This window comes from Lathamus discolor, chromosome Z (genome assembly GCF_037157495.1).
Source record: "Lathamus discolor isolate bLatDis1 chromosome Z, bLatDis1.hap1, whole genome shotgun sequence".
NCBI classification, from domain to species: Eukaryota; Metazoa; Chordata; class Aves; order Psittaciformes; family Psittacidae; genus Lathamus; species Lathamus discolor.
In genome coordinates, this window is record NC_088909.1 from 21506951 (window position 1) to 21526516 (window position 19566).

The following is a 19566-nucleotide window of genomic DNA, read 5'->3' on the forward strand; positions in this document are numbered from 1 at the left end:
ACTACTTTCACCCACTGTAAAAGAAAGAAGAGGTTGGGATTATTCCAGGGTTTACTCCAAGATGAGAAGGGATGCTGCGCTGCTCAGACAGCAGCCATTCTTCATCTCAAGACCATGCAAATACTCAGAAGGCAGGCTCTGGCTGATTGAAGGCCATGGGGTTTTTGCTGGCATCACCAGGAAAGTGAGCAGTTTTCTCTGCCTATCTGCAGTAGAACTCAAAAAGCCCGTTTAAACCTGCCAGCCTCGTGTCCAGGCTCACAGACGACACTGGAAGGGAGACTCAGATGTGGTATAAATCCAGGTTTTAGGAAGGGATTGCTGTGCTTGGGCTCAATTTGGCCTCCTTTCCACCCAGGACCATTGCATTCTGCAGGTCAGTATGTGAACTAACAGTGCACCAGTGTCCTTTCTTCACCCCCGCGCGCTACGTGGGAATGTGTCCTTACGGAGAATAACTGATACCTCTGAACACTGTGAGGACACTCATGACGTGCCCTTAATTCACAGCCCTTGCAGCAGAGCCCAGCCTGGGGTCGGCTCTTGCCGCTGTTCAGAAATGCTTTTTGCAACAAGTGCCCCTAGCCTCACCAGAAACCGGATGTCTCCTCTCTTGGCACATCAAGCAGCTGATGTGGGATCTGCCAAGGGACCTCCTTCAGAGATGAGAAGGAGGAGGAGCAGCAGGAAGGGAGGTTCTCAGCCATCACTTACCATGGGCACAATGGTGAAAATATCACTGCAGAAAGGCATGGAGCCTCCCTGCACCTCTGTCCCCTGGTTCTGGGAGCTGCAGATGGGAAGGGAAGGGTGTTCTCTGAGAGGGGGGACCAGCCCGTGCTCCGTAGGAACATCAACCAGCTTGTCCTCTTCCTGCCTCTGCAGCCTGTGCCATGGGAGAGACGAACCAAGCAGATAATTGAATAAGCAGCAGATTTGCAAAGCCTGTCGTGTCAGTGCACGAGCAGCAAAGCACTCGGCGAGGAAGAGCAGCAGCTCAGCACAGGGCTGACCCTGAGACACAGGCTCCCACATGGATCCCATTATTGCCGTTCTTCCCAGCACGGCAAGGAGTTTTACTCCTCACTGACGAGCTAACAAGAGGTTTCTTAAAGCTGGCAGCCCTCAAGAAAAAGCCTCCTGCATTGGGAGGGGAGAAGCAACTGGCTTTCAGCTGCTCGTTACCAGCATCACACTTTTCCCCTTCCCTTTTGCACCCACAGGGGTGAGGAGACAGTATCTGCACTGCCTTTCACCAGAGGATCCCGGTGCACTTCCAAAGCAAAGCAACGGATTTGGGCATCCCATCACTTCAGTGACACAAATGGGTTTCTGAGCATGAAAACAGAGGTGCCAAGAGACGAAGGGACTCTGCCCAGCATCACCTAGTAAAGAAGTCAGGACCAGCATCTCTGAATGCAAACCCTATGTGGAATCTTGAACCACCTCATCTTTTCCCTCGTTTTGGCCTCCACTGCAGAGCTGTGATGCACTTAACCTCTCCCTTTATCGGCGGCTGCAGCAGAAATCAATCTAGTGTTTAAAGATCACAAGCGGGAGATGAAAGGGGAGCACTGCTGCAGAGCGGTTGCTCCTTGCTGGCACACTGCTGTCCCCCCTTCATGCTCCAGTCCCCTGGCCATGAAGAACCAGCGGGTGACAGCACTGGGGGACCAGGGGAAAGCTCCATGTGCAGCAAATCGAGGCAACGCCGTGTGAACGATCATCACCCAGCTAAATCCAAACGCAAAGAGAAGGGAAACAGGCAAGGACGTTACTTGCTGCACACACACTGAGCCTCGCGCACATGCTGTGCATGAGGAGGGCTTCCACACACTGGCATGAGCAGCCCTCAACTCAAGCTCCGTCAGCAGGCCAGAATCACATCCCCAAAAGCGCTGCAGGAGGGACACCTTCTAATGGGCCATGTCTTTTGGGGTCACATCCCAACACAGGCGCCTGCACTGCCTCCTCTCAGGAAAAGGCCCTCTCTCCTCTGAGGTCTCAAAAGCTTCTCTGACAGCAGGACGGTGGCCTTGGACCATCCCCAAAACTACGAGTAAGGAGGAACCAAGCGTCGTGCTCAGAGTCAAGGACAGAGACTGGCACGACAGCAAGTCTCATACGTAAAAAATCAGGTTGAAGTGAACTCTGGGGAAAGCTGGTGGCTTCTGAGGGGACAGAGGATCACCCAGGGTCCAGTGCGAGACAGGCAGGTGGGGAGAGATGCTAAAGAAATGGTCCAGGGAAGAATCAAGGCAAGCTCACGAGATTTTCTTTTAACTCAGTGCGTTTGCACAGAACTCACACACTGTGTCATTAAAAACAGACAACAGTGGAAAACCAGTTCTGGCCTTTGAGGCATTTCTGACCTAATTACGCCGAACTTGATGTGCTCAAAGCCCTTGAAAAGTGCTGCAGTTCAAGGCAGTTTCCTGATCAGCTCTGGGTTCAGACTAACTCCCGTATATCTGCACCCATCTGAGCCTGAAAAGTCGCACAAGGATTGCCCAAGTCACATAAGCTTTAAAGTGTCATTTCCAGTTCATCCCCCCAGGCTGTGAGTGTTTCTCTGCTGCCTGAAATGGCAATTTCAAAGCTTTGCCAGAGACACCCTTGGAAGAACCTGCCCCACCTCTCACCACCACGACGACACAGGTTGCTGAAGCCCAAAAGCACTTCCAAGTCCTGGCTGCCCTCCCTTCCCCGCAGAGCCCTCCACATCTGCCCAGCCTATGAGGAAGGGGAGAAACACCTCGTTGGGCCAGAAACCAGGACACTGAAAGGCAATTCCCCAGCCTACGGCAGGACGGCCTCCACCTTCTGGGCCAACCAAGCACTCTACCCTGCCTGTGACTGGAAAAGGAGCCTGCCAGCTTATCAAAGAAGAAACTGCTTGAGTATCACAATAGCTGTGCCACCTGCAGCTCTTCAGTGCTACTGCTCAGTGCAGTCCCAGGTACCGAGTGCTGACACCTTCCTCAGCCTCATGGACCCTCCGTAGTGCACGGATCTCTGAACTCAATAGTTTGCCGCTCCCAAACGTGAGTTTGCCCTCTCAGGCAATCCAGTGATTGCACTCAACCTTCTCTCCCCAAAACATCATCCTCAGCTGTAGCATGGCTGGGACTGCAATGGCAAGGGTTAAGCTCCACGCTGCGCATGGGTTTACGTGCCCTAATCCGTTCAAAAGCCCCAACAGCCCTCTGAGACCGTGTGTTAGTTTTCCCCTGGGGCATCTATCTTTCTGAGACGAATCTCTCAAACAAACCTCAGCTTCTGCCGCTCCTCCTCTTCCTGATCAACAAAACGCTTCCACTGGAAGTGGGCCGTGATGGCACTCTGATTGTGGATGACCAGGGATCTTAGCTTTGACAGCGTGACAGAAGTCTTCTCAACTGTCAAGGAGCTCTTGTCAAGCCTGATGTTGACATTTACGGCTGTTCCACAAAGGCTTTTGTGAACATCTTCACCTGGAACAAAGCAAAAGCAAGTCTCGCCTCATCTCACTTGCTGACGGAAGTACAAGGAACAGAGCAATCTGCAGGCAACAGAAGAAAGAGCTGCAGTTTTGAGCTGCATAAGCAGTTCCCCGGATCAGGACACTTAGCATATCCTGACAGCTGCACATGCTACAGCATGAGGATGTCCTGGCACCACCTTAGGCACCTTATTTTGGGGGACGTTCGTGGAGATGTATCTTTTCAGATGTGCCCGGGTGCCCTTTGGGCTGCCATCCCACTCAGGTCACAGGGAATTCTACATCCAAGTCACTCAGTGACGCTGAGGAGCGCCACCTCAGCCATGCCTTGCCCAGGGTCTCCTGCAGGCAGGAGATGCCCCCAGTGTCGTGTCATCCTCATCTCCTGGTCCTGAAATATTGGGCATAGCTCTGATCTCAGAACCCAAGCGGGAGCATTTGAAATGAAATGGAGAAGGGCAGAAACAACAATGGAAACTACAGAGCAGCTTCGGTGCTGAGCTCTGCACTCAACAGGCTGCTACTGGGCCCTCGGATCCATCTGCCAACTCCTTCTTTGGCTCCTGCTACGGTCACAGCCAGGTGCCTCACCACTGCCCGCACATTCTTCCTTGTCAAACGTGCTGCTGTTACCACTTCACCACCGGAGAAGTGAGTCCCTTCACTAGGGTAAGTGTCCTCTGGAAGGCTGGAGACTTACTTCCAGCACCAGAGCAACACGCACAGCAGCACAGCCATTTCAAAGTGTTTCTCCAAGGTGGTGTTCACGACCTACCTTCAGACATCATTGCGCCCTCACATTACTGACTCCAGCCAGCCCTAGCAGCAGCTTGCTCATAAACCTCACCACTAAAGAACTGCTGCTAACAAGGCGGTTTCTACAGAATCATTCCCAGGCTACAGCAAAGCTCAGAGCACCCTAATGGCTACCGCTGCCACAGTTACTGCTCCTCCTGGTCACAAGTCCTCAGCATGGCCCAGCTCTCAGCACAGCACCAACTGTACCCATGCAGCACATCACAAGAAGAGGGTCTCTACCTCAAAGGCCTTCCCAGGAACTGTAACACAACAGATCGGGATGAAAAGCAATGACCCGTCAGGAGAGCTCTAGGGGACAGGTTGCAGGCTCTTCAGAGAGCTCTCTTGCACGTTAAAAGCCATCTCCTTTTCAGTCAGGCTCCCTGCTGTGAGTTCTTCTGCAATGGAGCACCCAGAATATTCGCCATCGCCCCCGGTGCACCGTGCGCAGGAAGATCTGCCTGCCTTGTTACAGGCTGAAATATTCCAGCACAGGAATATCTGGCAGCCAGCAGGGGAGCTTTGCTCTACTCAGCGTGAAGGAACCTTGCAGAAGGGATTCAACAGGACAATGAAGCCACCAGATGATGACAGACAGCGCAGACACCGCTCTGGTTCGAAGGACACACGGAGGGTGCACCACGCGCTTACCTGTGTCATAGTGAACGATCATTGGACTCGTATAAACACCGGTCTTTGGTGGGTGGAATTCCACCGTGACTTCCATCGCTTCTCCAACGCCAAGAGTCCCAATGGAGGGATCCACAGAGAAAGGGCTGCAACACAAAGAGAGAGATCAGGACTGTATGGGAGACCCGGGCCCTCCGTTAAGTTTGCAGTCTAGTTCGCTTCAGCTCACTTGTGCAAGCAAGGAGCAAGCAAACCACAGTCGGTACAAGAAAACCAGAACATCCAGGATCAGAAATAGAGCGGGTGACTCTCCCTGCTGAAAGAGAACCAGACCTCAGAAGATCCCGCGGTATAACACGACCCCAGCCCCCCACACTCTGCACCCAGTTCTCAGTTCTCAGCTCTTCACCTCTGCACACGTGCAATCCAGTTACTCAGAATTCTGCTTTTTTGTGTAGTTCACTTAAAACTTTCCTAATGCTTCCCATTTCTTTATTGCAACTTGGGACTGAAATAGTTCATTGCCGAAGTTCGGGAACTCTTAAAACCCTTGTCAAGGAGCTCTCCACACACGCTCTATTACCCAGTAGAGTAGTTGGCAAGCGCCTTGCAAATAGATGCTAGACTTCACTGGGTATTTATTGTGGTGGTGCCTCTCACCAGCTCATTGCTTGCCTGTTTCTTGAGGCTGTGTTTGGGATCCGTGACCTGAGCCCCTCGAACTGTCCTCTGCCACACAGCACCTTCTTCAGCAGTCAAGCTGCCTTCCTACCTTGCCTCTTCCAACCCAACAGCATCAGACCTGCAAGATGCTGCGTTGCAGACACCACTGCAGTGTAAAACTTGCTTGCAGAGCTTTCTCAAAACACTGCAAGCAATGGCAAACCCCACGTGTCCTGCCCATCTCCAGCACCTCAGATGCTCTGCCTCCTTTTTCTCACAGTTTACAAGCCCATGACCACGCAACAGCGTTTTGCGCAAGGGATGAGCTCCTTTACCTCAGAGTGGTGATGCTGTAGCAAGCCTCCCGCTTCCCCACGTTGCGCACCAGCAGAGTTTTCTGGGTGCTGAACCTGACTGGACACTCGGAGAAGTTCAGCTGCTCAGGGAAGTCCAGGCTGGCTCGGGCACCTATGGCTCGGATAGGCACAAAGAACTTCTCCCTCTCTGTGATGATGATAAGCTCGTCGAAATAATCCTGCAGGGAGAGAAACAATCTCAGCACAGTGCCTTTAGCACCATGCCCATGGCAGAAGAAGAGCTGCTGGTTTCTGTGACTCTCACAGTAGCATTCGGTAATGTACATGCACTTTTTACCTTCATGGCCTTTCATTACAGATTATTTCACAAGCAGGGGCAGCCAGGGACCATGGGGCAGATCCTCTTTAGTTTCTACAGGCATGCTGCCCGAGGGTAGGCCAGAGTATTGAACTACATTTAAGCAGCAAACAGAAGATGAGGAAAAGGCCGTGCACAGGCAGCAGACTCTCAGCCCTGAAGCCAACAGACGTTACGTTAAATATTCCACCACTGAAGGGGAAAACAGCCTGAAACAGGCAAGAGCCTCCAGCCTATGGGAGCACAACCTTCACCACCAGGAAAGAGTCTCCCCCAGGTCTAGATCCAGTGCAACTCCACTGAACGCAGGCCACTTCTTCAAAACCCACACCACGCGCCTGCTTTGGAACCCAGCCCTGCAGGTTCACCTTCCCCTCAAGGTGCCATCTCTCGGGACCTCCACTCTCACCTTGTCCTCATCAGGTCTGAAAAGGATGCGGTAGGTTGAAGACATGCCCGGTGCTACCTTATAGTCCTCATTACTCGGGCTGATCAACTCGAAGTAAGGAGAGTTCCCCAGGATGACGTTCAGCAGACGAGGAACCTGCAGGGAAGACACAAGTAGGATTTTGTCGCTTGTGGAAACATGAGAAGGGACCAGGACAGGCCATGTGACATCCTTCCTTACCACCTTTCCAAAACACTTTTAGCTCTGAAGCTACACGCACGTAACACACGAGAGTGGACTTGAATCCCTTCTGCTGAGCTACACAGCTGCAGCACAGAGACAGTAGGAACAACACGCCCTGCTCTGAAGGCAGCAGGAAGGAGATGCAGTACCTCAAGCCACCTGCGTATTCAACAAGCCCAAAGAACATGCTTGCTTCTGCCTGCACACATCCATGCAGTCATACCTCTGGAGGGGGAATGTATCATCTGAAGGCAAACCAGCGTGCGTTATACGGGGAGGGAAGGAAGTCACTTCTGACACACCAGGGTGGAGCGGGGTGGTCAAGCTGCGGTGCTAGTCATGGCGGTGGACCAGCAAGAGAAGCAGACCACAGACACTCTGGGCTTCCTGAGAATAAAAGCTTACCTCAAGAGCAAAAGGACGAGCGCAGGAAGACAAAAGAACAACCCCAGGAAGAAGCAGATGGCTAAGAGAATTTAAAGGGGGCTGCAAAGCAGCAAGGGAGATCCGTAATACAAGGAAAGGCTGGTGCAGAGATGAGAACACCCAACGTGCCTCTACGATGGATACCACAGGCACGGAGACAGCAAACAGACATTCTCTAGCACACAGGCAGCAACGCCCCAGCACCCAATCTCATCTCAGAAAGCATAACAAGGAGACTTTGAATGACAGGCAGCTCCACTGATGAACACGACGAGCCTTGGAAAAAATGGAGGCTCATTCTGCACCCCTGACCCAAGCCTGGTGACCCATGGCCAAGGCAGCCCTGGACGCTCTAAACACCCTTTGCTCCCACCAATGCCCTGGGGCAGCAAGCTCCAGGAGCCCATTTCCCACTGCAGCCACACGTTCTGGTCGCCAAGTCCCTTGGCACGTGAGCCCAGGTGGCAAAGATCTTCAGCAAGAGCCACCCAGGATGCCTCTGAGGGTGCTGAGGAGCAGCCTGAAGACAGGAAAGCAATTCGACAGCAAGTAGGCAAGAGCAGTAAGCACAGAGTGCAGCACTTCCGTATCGGAGTGAATACAGAGCACCTATTGGGCTCGATTGCACTTTGCCTCTATTACACATTGCTGCTAGCTGCAGTTTTAGGGAGCAGACAACCTCAGCTACCACGCAGGATACATCAGTAGGATTCCGAGGAATGTGGGAAACTCGTGAGACAGAGCACAATGTTCCTTTTCTCCAGGACATGACCAAAACCCAGCAAAATTAGAACATAATGAACTCTCTTGGGATTAGCATCTCTATCTTTGTGCATTTAAATATGCCAAGGGTTTTCCTTAGAGCTCATCTGCCTTTTACACCAGGGCTCTCTGACGCCTGAGGTTGTACCAGCTTCACAACTGATTCATTTTGGGTAAAATCAACAGTTCACACACTGCCTCCCCTTCACAGGGCATAGAAATCCCAAGCTGCAGCTGTTACCAGTCTCTTACGTTTTATTGGGAATGGCACCAACATCAATGCAGGTGTTGTTTTCCACTTGGGAAGCACGAATAGAGCAAATTCACTGTTTGCCTCTTTGCTGGTACTTGGCAAAGGCAAACATTCTGAGGAGCTGCACGGATGAGGGAGCAGCTGAAGCCAAAAGGCACAGTGGGAACGAATCAGAGCAGTAGGAAAAGAGAAACTGAGGCCCATTTTAATAAGCAAAGGGCACACCTGCAGCAAAGATTGCCCAAAGTCACTGTGAACCACACCAGTGGTGTCCCTTGGGCATAGGTACCCACATTGCAACTTCCCAGTATGCCCAAGCTACACCAGGAATGACACAGTACTCTCTGGGAGTAACTGAGGGACCATACCTTCATCCTTCCTTGCCAAAGGGTCTTCCATGCTCTACCACGTCCCTGTAAAACCCGTTATCTCAGGAGATACTCTGACTTCTCTTGCTGTTCCTCCCGCTACATTAAGCCCTGACGGTGTCACTCCTTTTGTCCCCTCCTTTGTTTCTCCCAACAGGGAGATTTGAGGAGGGCGTTAATTCACCTGCACACTTCCACCTCCCCCCCGCTCCCCGCTGTGCCCTCCTCTCACACACACGTCTTGCTCTTTCTTACACAACCGGATCCTGAATTACGCCTGTTTCTCACCTTTCTCTGCTTCCAGCACACTTCCTCTTACGTACCAAGAGAATCCCTGTGCTGAAGAAAGCGCTCCGCGACAGGACATTGAACTCAGCCCCTTTCCTCCCTCCTGTCTTTTCCCACCAGCTTGCTCTTGGCACATGCCTCACTGGAGCAAACGTTTCCCCAGCTGAAATTCAAAAGGTCTCCATTTCCCCCTCTACAGCAGAGCAGAACAAAATTGCTGCCACTTCTCAACTTCTCCCTGCTCATTTTTCGTAGGAAATCTCAACAGGATCACAATCTTTCCCGTTCAAGTTGGAGACCTTCAGGAGCACATTACCCTGCCTGTGCTGGGATTCTCCAAAGAGAACGCACAGCCACGCTGGCTTAGAAACACCTGAGCAGAACCGAATTAGGCTTAGCAGGAGACTCAAGTGGCACCTCAAGTCCAGCCCTTTAACTGCTGCTGCTAAGCCAGCCTGTTTCTCCTGCTCTTCCAAAACACCCAGCCTGGAGTGCTAATGCCAGGAGTTACAACTTACTCCAGCACAAAGTGGAGAAAACTCAAGCCCTGTGCTTTGACACGGAGTTGCACACAGGGGGCTCAACAGGCTGAGAGAGGGAAACATGCCCTGCCAGAAACCAAGATTAACCAAGGAGCCACCGGGACATGGTGCACACTCGCGGTAAAGCATGACAGCAGGCAAGCACTGCCCAGCCCTCGACATTCCCATCAGTCCAGGGCTTTCAAGGGGAAGCATGCTGGCTCAAAAAGCTCCTTTGGCTTAGTTACCACCAGTGCGCGGCCAAAACCAGCGGCACAATCCCCAGCATGGCAACATTTCCCCCATCTTGCAGAATCACGCTGCTGAGACATTTTATTCTGGATGCGCTGCGCTGCAGCAGGTAACTTGCTCTGCTGCACACCACGTGAATTCCACTGCTCTCCTCCTCCAGCCCAGTGCTCAGCCTCCACAGCCCAGCACTTACCCTGTCGATGTTCCTCAGAGCTAGCGCCGCTATGTAGAACTGGCGGGGAACGTAGTTCTCAAACACCACCTCGGATGGGAAAGGCTGGAACAACCTCTGGTCCAGGCCAACTGCTGAGAACTGCAGATGCAAGACAGAGCAGAGAGAGCTTCAGCTGCTGGGAGAAAGATTAACGAATGAAGATCCCACACTGATCTCCAGTAAACACAGTCTCTTGGTGAGTGCATCTGCCCAGCTCACACTAGGAGATGGGAGCCCACCCACCTCCGCTCTCAGCTCACAAAACGTTTCTGGACCACGTTGAGCAGCCTCAAGCTAAGAAGCTCTTTTGCAGGCTCTTTCTCCAGGTTGCCTTCTCCAAAAGGCAAAGCAGCGCCCACCTCCAGCAGAGCCCTCTGCTAAGGGGCTCCCTCAGCTCCAGACGCTTGCTGGAACAGTCACGAGCACTCAGGGAGCAAGCAAAACCCAGGAGTTTCCAGGAGCCTCCACAGGAAACAATTTGCAGGTGAACTTCCCTCTGAGACAGCGAGACTGAGTCCCACGCATCCCAAATATCTTTTTGGTTTTTTGATGCAGACCCGAGAAACCAGTCGGAAGACACCAGTACCAGGGAGGAAAGGCCAACAAGAAAGAAACAGGGCAGGTGGGAAACAGACAAATGAGGTGAATGCTGGATGGGGATGAAGTTTCAGCTGAAGTCTCAGCATTACGGGGCAACTTGAGCTAGACTGCAATTCGTATCCCCTTTCCCCACGAGCTTTAAGTTGATGCTTCACTCTATTCTCTTACTGCTCGTTTCTTGAATACCGCTGCAGAAGCAGCTCTGAAAAATGCACGCAAAGACCAAACGCTGACCCAGCAGAGGCAGTACTTGGAGATAATTCCTCCCTGCTTGCTCTCCCCTCTCCCAGCTGCACTGTTGTCACTCGAGAGACACAGGCAGCTCTCCCGCTTCTCCACAAAAGCCACGCTCAGGCCGAGCCCAGTAGCTGTAGCACTGCCAGTTATTTGGGCGCCCGTCTTACGTGTTCCCACCTCCTGTGCTGCCTGGGGCAACCCGTAACCGATGTGCTACATCAGGTCTCTTGCTGGCAGCTTTCTGCTCAACAGCCTACCTCAGTCATCCACCCACCTGGACTGTGTGTTAGACTGAGCAGTCCTGCAAGAAAAGCAGCTTTGAACATCCATCTAAGAGAACACTGATCCAGGCAAAGCGCATCCACTCTTCTCTGCCCAGCAAAACCCACCCACTGCAGCAGAGGTTCCACTGCCTTTGTGCAGACCAGGAACTTCAATGGCTCATTGGAGAAATGTGTTTTTTGCCTTTCCCCCAGCACAAAGAACTCCACCACCACCAGTTGGAAATGACAACAGGACCTCATCACCAAGCTGCTTGGGTAAGCTGGAGGCAAGGCTGCCACAAGCACGTGCCCTCTTCAAATGTCACATCAAACGGCAAGGAGAAGAGCAGGGAAAGGCTACCTTTTGATGGGAGACTTCACCCATGTCCCGAAGCTGGGTAGCCCGGGGCCGCCTCATCTCCCGAGGGCTGGCCAGCCTCTGCCTGGTGGTGAGAGACTCTTCTGCCTCTCTGACCAGCTTCGGATTACGAGATGCTACCACTCTGCTCTGGAATCCATCCGCCCTTCTGGAGGACCTCATGGGCCGGGGGGTCTTGCCACTGGCCATGTCGCAGAGGTCGCCTGGAAGAAGCAACAGTTGGACAATCCACAACCCCAGAACCTTAAAACCCTGGACCCATGGAACCCTGGAACCCCGCAACCTCAGGGAAGGGCCCTTAAAACTCACCCAGTTCCAACCCCCTGCCACGGGCAGGGACACCTTCCACTAGGGCAGGTTGCCCCAAGTCCCGTCCAACCTGGCCTTGAACACTGCCGGGGATGGGGCAGCCACAGCTTCTCTGGGCAACCTGTGCCAGGGCCTCGCCATTCCTGGCACACCCAAAGGACACAGCTGTGTCTCCAGCCTCTGGCATCCTTCCTAAGCGGAGAACACAGGGCCTCCCCACCCTCACTCATGATTAGACCATATTTAGGCTCCATTCACAGACGTAAAACCCCACAACAAACAGACCCTGAGCCAAAACAGCCTTTTGCTCTGGGGGCAGTCCCACGAGCCACACAGACGCACCAGGCGCTACTGGCACTTCTCACCCTCTCTGCAAGGAGCCTGATGATGTTTCTAACTAACTCAGCACAGAGTTCAAGACTCTGATTAAGAACTATACTTTCTCAAGGCTACTTTGCCTGGCTCACGTTACAAAGATTATCTGGCAAAAACGGCTCCTTCCAGGCAGGAAATCACCCCACTGCCCAAGAGCATTTCTCCATGCAGAAGGACGCCCTCATTTTCGCTTGTTAACACCCAAACTCCAGGCTCCCTACAGGCACTCCAGGCTGCCACAGCAGGAAAAAAGCAGGAAACCATCGAAGGCACATGAGCAATTAGCTCAGAGCTACGTAAAATCCAGGATGATATTCCCTCCTGCTTCCCTGTGCTCCACATCACCTCTGCTGTGTGCACTTGCTGGACACAGCAAGACAGCATCTAGGCAAAGATGGCCATTCCCTGCCCCTCGACTGCTCCCCACACCCTGCAAGCAAGGCAATCACTTCATTCCTTTACTGCCAAGGCAGCGACAGCACTGCACGTGTTTGTGGTGCCGGGCCCTCCACGGCTTCAGGAAACAAGGCTACCGTTTCCTTTTGTCCTTGCAAGAAACTCCAGAGCTCTGCACTGCCCTACGGACAGGAGGACCTGCTGCAGCAAGAGCTGGGATTTAGAGCTGGAAATAACTCCTTTTCAAGGGAGAAACCTAATGGGGATGATCCAGCATTAAGCTGGGTTTCAGTGGTTTCTTACCGGGTCTTAAGAATAACTGCCTTATTCGTTCCAATTCTCCAAGCTGTGATTTCACTTCACTTGAAACGAACCCTGTCGTCGCCCCCACAACGCTTATTTCCAGAGGGCTTCCAACCTCCACAGCCCAGCCAGCCCAGCAGCTTCCCCCCGCGCCCTGGAGCAAGGCTCTTCCACAGCCCCAGAGCCTGCAGGGACCAGCCTCCCAGAGGAGCAGGAAAGGAGCACAACGGAGCAATCGGGCACATCTCCCTGCAGGGGCAGGACAAACCAGCCACCAGGACACAGCACCCCTCCAGCCCACCACCCCACGGCTCCCTGCTCCCCACCTCAGACAGCCAAGGCTCCCTTTGCTGCAGGACCTACAGCCTAGCTCCAAGTCTCTACCCTCACTGCAAGTTGCACGGCAATTTCAGAGCCCGTTCAAGCCCTTCTACCTGCCCAGCCCTGCTCTTAGCCCAGGGATGTTTAAATCCTGCCGGCTATCACACAACTGCCCCATCCCTGCTGCCAGCGGAGCTGCCTCCTCCCTGCCCAGGGCCAGACGCTACCTGAGCACGGGTGATTCACGCTTCTCCTGGAGGATTCCTCCGTGCGGGGCCCAGCCTTGGCTCCTGAATGCCCTCGCGCTGCTCGGCAGCTGTGGGCAGCTGCAGGGACAGGAGCCGCCCAGGGACGCCTCGGTGTGGCTCTTGCCCACCAGCACAGCAGCTAACTGCTGCTGGGCTGCCAACAGCCAGGGGAACCTGGGCAGCAAAGGACAGGGCTGGCACCTGGGCTGCCCAGCCCCTCTCCTCAACGCTCTGGCTTTGCCAGCTAGGGCAGGGTTTCACCAGCGCCTCGAGGAAGCAGAGCTCAGAGCCTGACAGTAGCTCAAGCCTGCTCCTGCCTCAGCGGCTCAGCAACTCCTGCTCTCACTGGGCCACGGCTGCTGCTCGCCTTTAACAGCAGCAGCTCCCCTGTACGTCACAATAGGCGAGGGCCACACGTGGCTTCCACGGCCACCGCAGGGCCTTGCTAAAGCTACAGCCTTGCGGATCCCTGCAGCCCCCCTACGCCTTCAATGTCTCCCCCGCAGTGAAGCCCTGCACCAGGGCTAAAGTGCACCTTACAGCAGCATTTGGTCACACTCCGTGAGCGACACATAAATTGCTGGAGACACCGCAGATGAGCCAAGAATTTCTCTGCTTCAGCAGGAAAGAAAAAAGCTTCCGCACTGACTACAAAGCAACCATTTAATTCCTACTTTGCTGGCCCACGAGGAGCCCCGCCACACCAGGGCCATGGCCAGCCTGCCTTTGGGGTGACCCCTGTTGCTGTCCCTGGTGAGCGCCCGTCAATGACTTTGTACCCATTAAGCCTGCGCACACGGGCACACGCACCACACAAGGCCACCCAACTGCCCGGGGCATCTCAGCTGCCAGGAGCTTCACACGTTTGCAGCACAGCGTTTGCCAGAAGCAAAAGCTTCCCATGAGACTCGGGGCCACAGGCAAAGCAAATCCTCACACCTGCCTGGCGGGGAACGTGGAGCCCTCACTTTGAAACCAACACTCATCATCTGGGCCTTTACAACACAGGCAGGGAGGATATGAGCCCCGAGTGCTAACTGGCTCTCCAGGCAGCCAGCCTCTGGAAACACACCAAAACATGTCCCGCACCATGTCCAGCCACGAATCCAGCTGGAAACTGGAGAGCTCAGGCAAAGACACCTCAGGCGTGACACCCCTGTGTGCTGAAGGCACCAAGGCAGAAGCTCTCTAACTAAAGGAAACCCCTTACAAAAGCTCTACCACAGCTGACATCATTAATAGGAGCCCACTAGTAGAGCTTCCTGCTATTTCCTTCATAACCTTCAACTGCCAGCCAACGCTGAGACAGCCCAAACTCCCTTCCAGGGTCATGGAATCATAGAATCATAGAATAGTTAGGGTTGGAAAGGACCTCAAGATCATCTAGTTCCAACCCCCCTGCCATGGCCAGGGACACCTCACACTAAACCATCCCACGCAAGGCTTCATCCAACCTGGCCTCGAACACCGCCAGGGATCGAGCACTCACAACCTCCCTGGGCAACCCATTCCAGTGTCTCACCACCCTAACAGGAAAGAATTTCCTCCTTACATCCAATCTAAACTTCCCCTGTTTAAGTTTTAACCCCTTACCCCTTGTGCTGTCACTACAGTCCCTGATGAAGAGTCCCTCCCCAGCATCCCTATAGGCCCCCTTCAGGTACTGGAAGGCTGCTATTAGGTCCCCACGCAGCCTTCTCTTCTCCACGCTGAACAGCGCCAACTTGCTCAGCCTATCTTCATACGGGAGGCGCTCCAGTCCCCTGATCATCCTCGTGGCCCTCCTCTGGACTTGTTCCAGCAGTTCCATGTCCTCTTTATGTTGAGGACACCAGAACTGCACACAATACTCCAGGTGAGGTCTCACAAGAGCAGAGTAGAGGGGCAGGATCACCTCTTTCGACCTGCTGGTCTCGCTCCTTTTGATGCAGCCCAGGATACGGTTGGCTTTCTGGGCTGCGAGCGCACACTGCCGGCTCATGTTCATTTTTTCATCGACCAGCACCCCCAAGTCCTTCTCTGCAGGGCCGCTCTGAATCTCTTCTTTGCCCAACCTGTAGCTGTGCCTGGGATTGCTCCAACCCAGGTGTAGGACCTTGCACTTGTCGTGGTTGAACTTCATAAGGCTGGCATCAGCCCACCTTACAAGCGTGTCAAGGTCCCTCTGGATGGCATCCCTTCCCTCCAGCATATCAACCGGACCACACAGCTTGGTGTCACTGGCAAACTTGCCGAGGGCGCACTCAAGCCCACTGTCCATGTCAGCGACAAAGATGTTGAATAAGACCGGTCCCAACACCGCTCCCTGAGGGACACCACTCGTTACCGGTCTCCAGCCGGACATCGAGCCATTGAGCACAACTCTTTGCGTGCGGCCGTCCAGCCAGTTCTTTATCCACCGAGTGGTCCATCCATCAAATTGGTATCTCTCCAATTCAGAGAGAAGGATGTCGTGTGGGACAGTGTCAAACGCTTTGCACAAGTCCAGGTAGATGACATCAACTGCTTTACCCTTGTCCATCAATTCTGTAGCCCCATCATAGAAGGCCACCACATTGGTCAGGCAGGATTTCCCCTTAGTGAAGCCATGCTGGCTGTCACCAAGCACCTTGTTGTTTTTCATGTGCCTTAGCATGCTGTCCAGGAGAATGTGCTCCACGATTTTACCAGGCACAGAGGTGAGACTCACTGCTCTGTAATTCCCCGCGTCTTCCATTTTCCCCTTCTTGAAAATGGGGGTTATATTTCCCGTTTTCCAGTCGTCGGGAACTTCACCTGGCTGCCATTATTTTTCAAATATGATGGCCAGTAGCTTAGCAACGTCATTCGCCAGCTCCTTCAGGACCCGCGGATGGATTCCATCAGGTTCCATGGACTTGTGCACGTTCAGGTTCTTAAGACGGTCTTGAACCAGATCCTCTCCTACACTGGGCCTAAGGTCTTCATTCTCAAATTTTTACCTTTAAGTGGAACCGACTGAAGTCTTAACCGTGCTTCCCCAAAGAATCTTAGAGAATAACAGAATCGCAGAACGGTTTGGATTGGAAAGGACCTTAAGATCCCCTAGTTCCAACACCCTGTCACAGGCAGGGACACCTCACACAAGACCATGGTGCTCAAGCCCCGTCCAACCTGGCCTTGATCACTGCCAGGGATGGAGCATTCACCACTGCTTTGGGCAACCTGTGCCAGTGCCCCACCATCCGCACAGTGAAGAATTTCTTCCTTCTAGCTAACCTGAACTTCCTCTGTTTCACTTTAAGCCCATCACCCCTTGTCCTCTTGATACAGTCCCTGATGAAGAGTCCCTCCCCAGCATGCTGGTAGGCCCCCTTCAGATACTGGAAGGCTGCTATGAGGTCTCCACCCCGCCTTCCCTTCTCCACGCTGAACAGCCCCAGCTTTCTCAGCCTGTCTTTGTACAGGAGCTGCTCCATCCCCCTTAGCATCCTCGTGGCCCTCCTCTGGATTTGCTCCAACAGCTCTAGGTCCTTCTGTTGAGGACACCAGAACTGTACACTGTGCTCCCAGTGGGGGTCTCATGAGAGCAGAGGAGCAGGATCACCTCCCTTGACCTGCTGGTCATGCTCTTGGTGATACAGCCCAGGACACAGGGGGTTTCCGGGCTCAAGCGCACGCTGAAGCGCCTCATGTTCCAACCCCCAGGTCTTTCTCCTCACGCTGCTCTGAATCACTTCTCTGCGCAGCCTGTAGCTGTGCCTGGGATTGCCCTGACCCAGGGCCAGGAGCCTGCACTCGGCTTTGCTGAACTTCATGAGGCTGGCCACCTCTCCAGCATGTGCAGGTCCCTCTGGATGCCATCCCTTCCCTCCAGCGCGCCGGCTGCACCACACAGCTTGGTGTCGTCTGCAAGCTTGCTGAGGGTGCTCGATCCCACTGTCTGTGTCAGCGACAAAGATGTTGAACAGGGTCTGCCCCAACACCGACCCCTGACGGACACCATTCGTCACTGGTCACCGTTTACACATTGAGCCATTGACCGCGACTCTCTGTGTGCAGTCATCCAGCCAATTCCTTGTCCACCGGCTGTGCATCCAGCAAATTCATGCCTCTCCCGTTTAGAGACAAGGACGTCGTGTGGGAGGATGCTAAATGAAATTTATTGGCTCCAGAGAGCACGAACGTGGCGGGAAGGGCCAGGGGCAGCTGGTCACTTGAGGGTGGAGGGCAGGCCCCGGAGGTGGTAGATCCAGGAGCCGCCAGGGCAAGAGACCACCAGCCTGCTGGTGACAGGAGCGGGGCCGCCCGTGAAGGAGACGGTGATGGTGGTGCTGCTCTTGGCGCGCAGCATCTCCGGGGCCCTGACGCTGAAGGCCGGGTGCTTTACGGCATACTGGAACGCCGTGGCCCTCGGGAAGACGTTCCTGAAGGAGATGGAGGTGGTGCCGCCGGCTGGGATGAGGAAGGGGCCCTGGGGTTCAGGGGGCAGCGCAAGGCCGATGAGTGGGATGCAGTACTGCCCGCCCAGTGCAGAGCTGAGCTGCAGCGTGGCCTTGGCTTTGCCCAGGTGGCAGGGCTCAAAGGTCACTTCCACGTTCAGCTCCGAGCCCCCAGCGCTGGCGGGTGCCGCACTGATGGATTTTGCCGTCTGGAAGTCGGCACAGTCGGTCTGCGCAGAGGAGACAAGAGACCATGGGGGGTTGGTCACAACAGCAGAGCCAGCGCCTCGGGAAGAACACGATGGTCCCCTGGCCCGTCCCACCCAGACCATAGCCCTGGTGAGTGCCTGCGGTGAACGGGCACGAGAAGTGTGCAAACGTGCCCAGCAGGGACAACCCTGCACCCAAGCCCCAAGACTGCCAGACCTGGGCTGCAAGCGGGAAGCAAGCCCAGGCACCACGGGGCCTGCAAAAGCAGCTCCAACCAGGGCAGCAGACACGGGCCCGCAAGGGAGGACAAGCCCACACTAGTGGGAAGGCCCCTGGGCTCACATGGCCACCCTGGCTCTGCCAGGCCACGCCAGAGGCACTCGGACCCCTTGGTGGAGAGGGCTGGTGCTGGCCAGAGGAGCTGCCTCCCAGCCAGAGCCCCGGCAGCCCGGGCTCACCTGTAGGAGGTACTCGGTCTCCTGCTGGGCAAAATTCCGGATTTTGGTGGTGATGGTCTGACGGGAGCCCAGCGTGGTGCGGAAATACACGGGCTTCTCTGGCCTGCTCGAGGTGGCTTTCAGCTGCAGGTTGTAAGACAGAGAGCCCAAGTCGCTGCTCTGGAGCACCAGGTGCCCGGTGCTCTCACCCGTTTTCAGGGGCTGATACTCCAAGACAAGATCCGCCTGGGAGGAAGGAAGGAAAAAGCCACGGCGTCAGGCACAGGCAGGGAACACGTGTGCCTGAGAAGGGGGCAGCTGGTCCCTGCTCTGCTCAGGCAGCGCTTGAAGGCTGGGCTGCCTTCCCCGCTCTGACTCCCTCTCTCTCGGGCACAGCCTTGCTCCTTCTGGGGGACGGTTCACTCAGGGACAGATCCCAACAGCTCAGAGCCCTCCAGCATGATGCCAGAAGCTGCCCACCCTAAAAAGCCCCTGTGCTCCCCCAGGGCACACACCACCTCCTGTCAATGCAGGCTGCAGACAACCTGGCCGTGGGATCAGGCTTGTCCTGCAGCCACTCGCACCTGGAAGCAACACATTAAATGAGGGGCACATGGCACAAGGACCTGCCACGTGACGCCCAGTGGCGGCGTGTTACAGGGGCCAGCAGGGCAGACTCCACCAGCGCAGGATGATTCCCACTGGGGATATTCTCGCACACTGCTCCCTCTCTACATCATCGGCAGGGAGCTGCCACCACGGAAAGAGGCCCCACATGGCTCCTTTGAGGCATCACCCTCCAAGAGCCCCCCCTCCGGCCACGAGTAGGGAGAGCAGAGTGAGCCGTAGGAGCTTTGCTCCTACCTTTGACTGTGCAGGAACAGTAATGTGCTGTGGAACGCTGACGCCCGGCACTTTGCAGTTGATGGCAAACGTCACCGGGACAGGCAGAGGGTTGTCCACCTTGACGGTGGAGGACACTCTCTGCCGAACGGCGGTGCTCATTTCGACAGTGCCGATGGGTCCCGAAGCCATCACCTTGAAAGTCACCATGTGGAACAAGTACTCTCCGGTTGTCTCGTTGAGGAAGGTCACCTGAATCAGACAGAAAGGGAAGTGCTGCTCA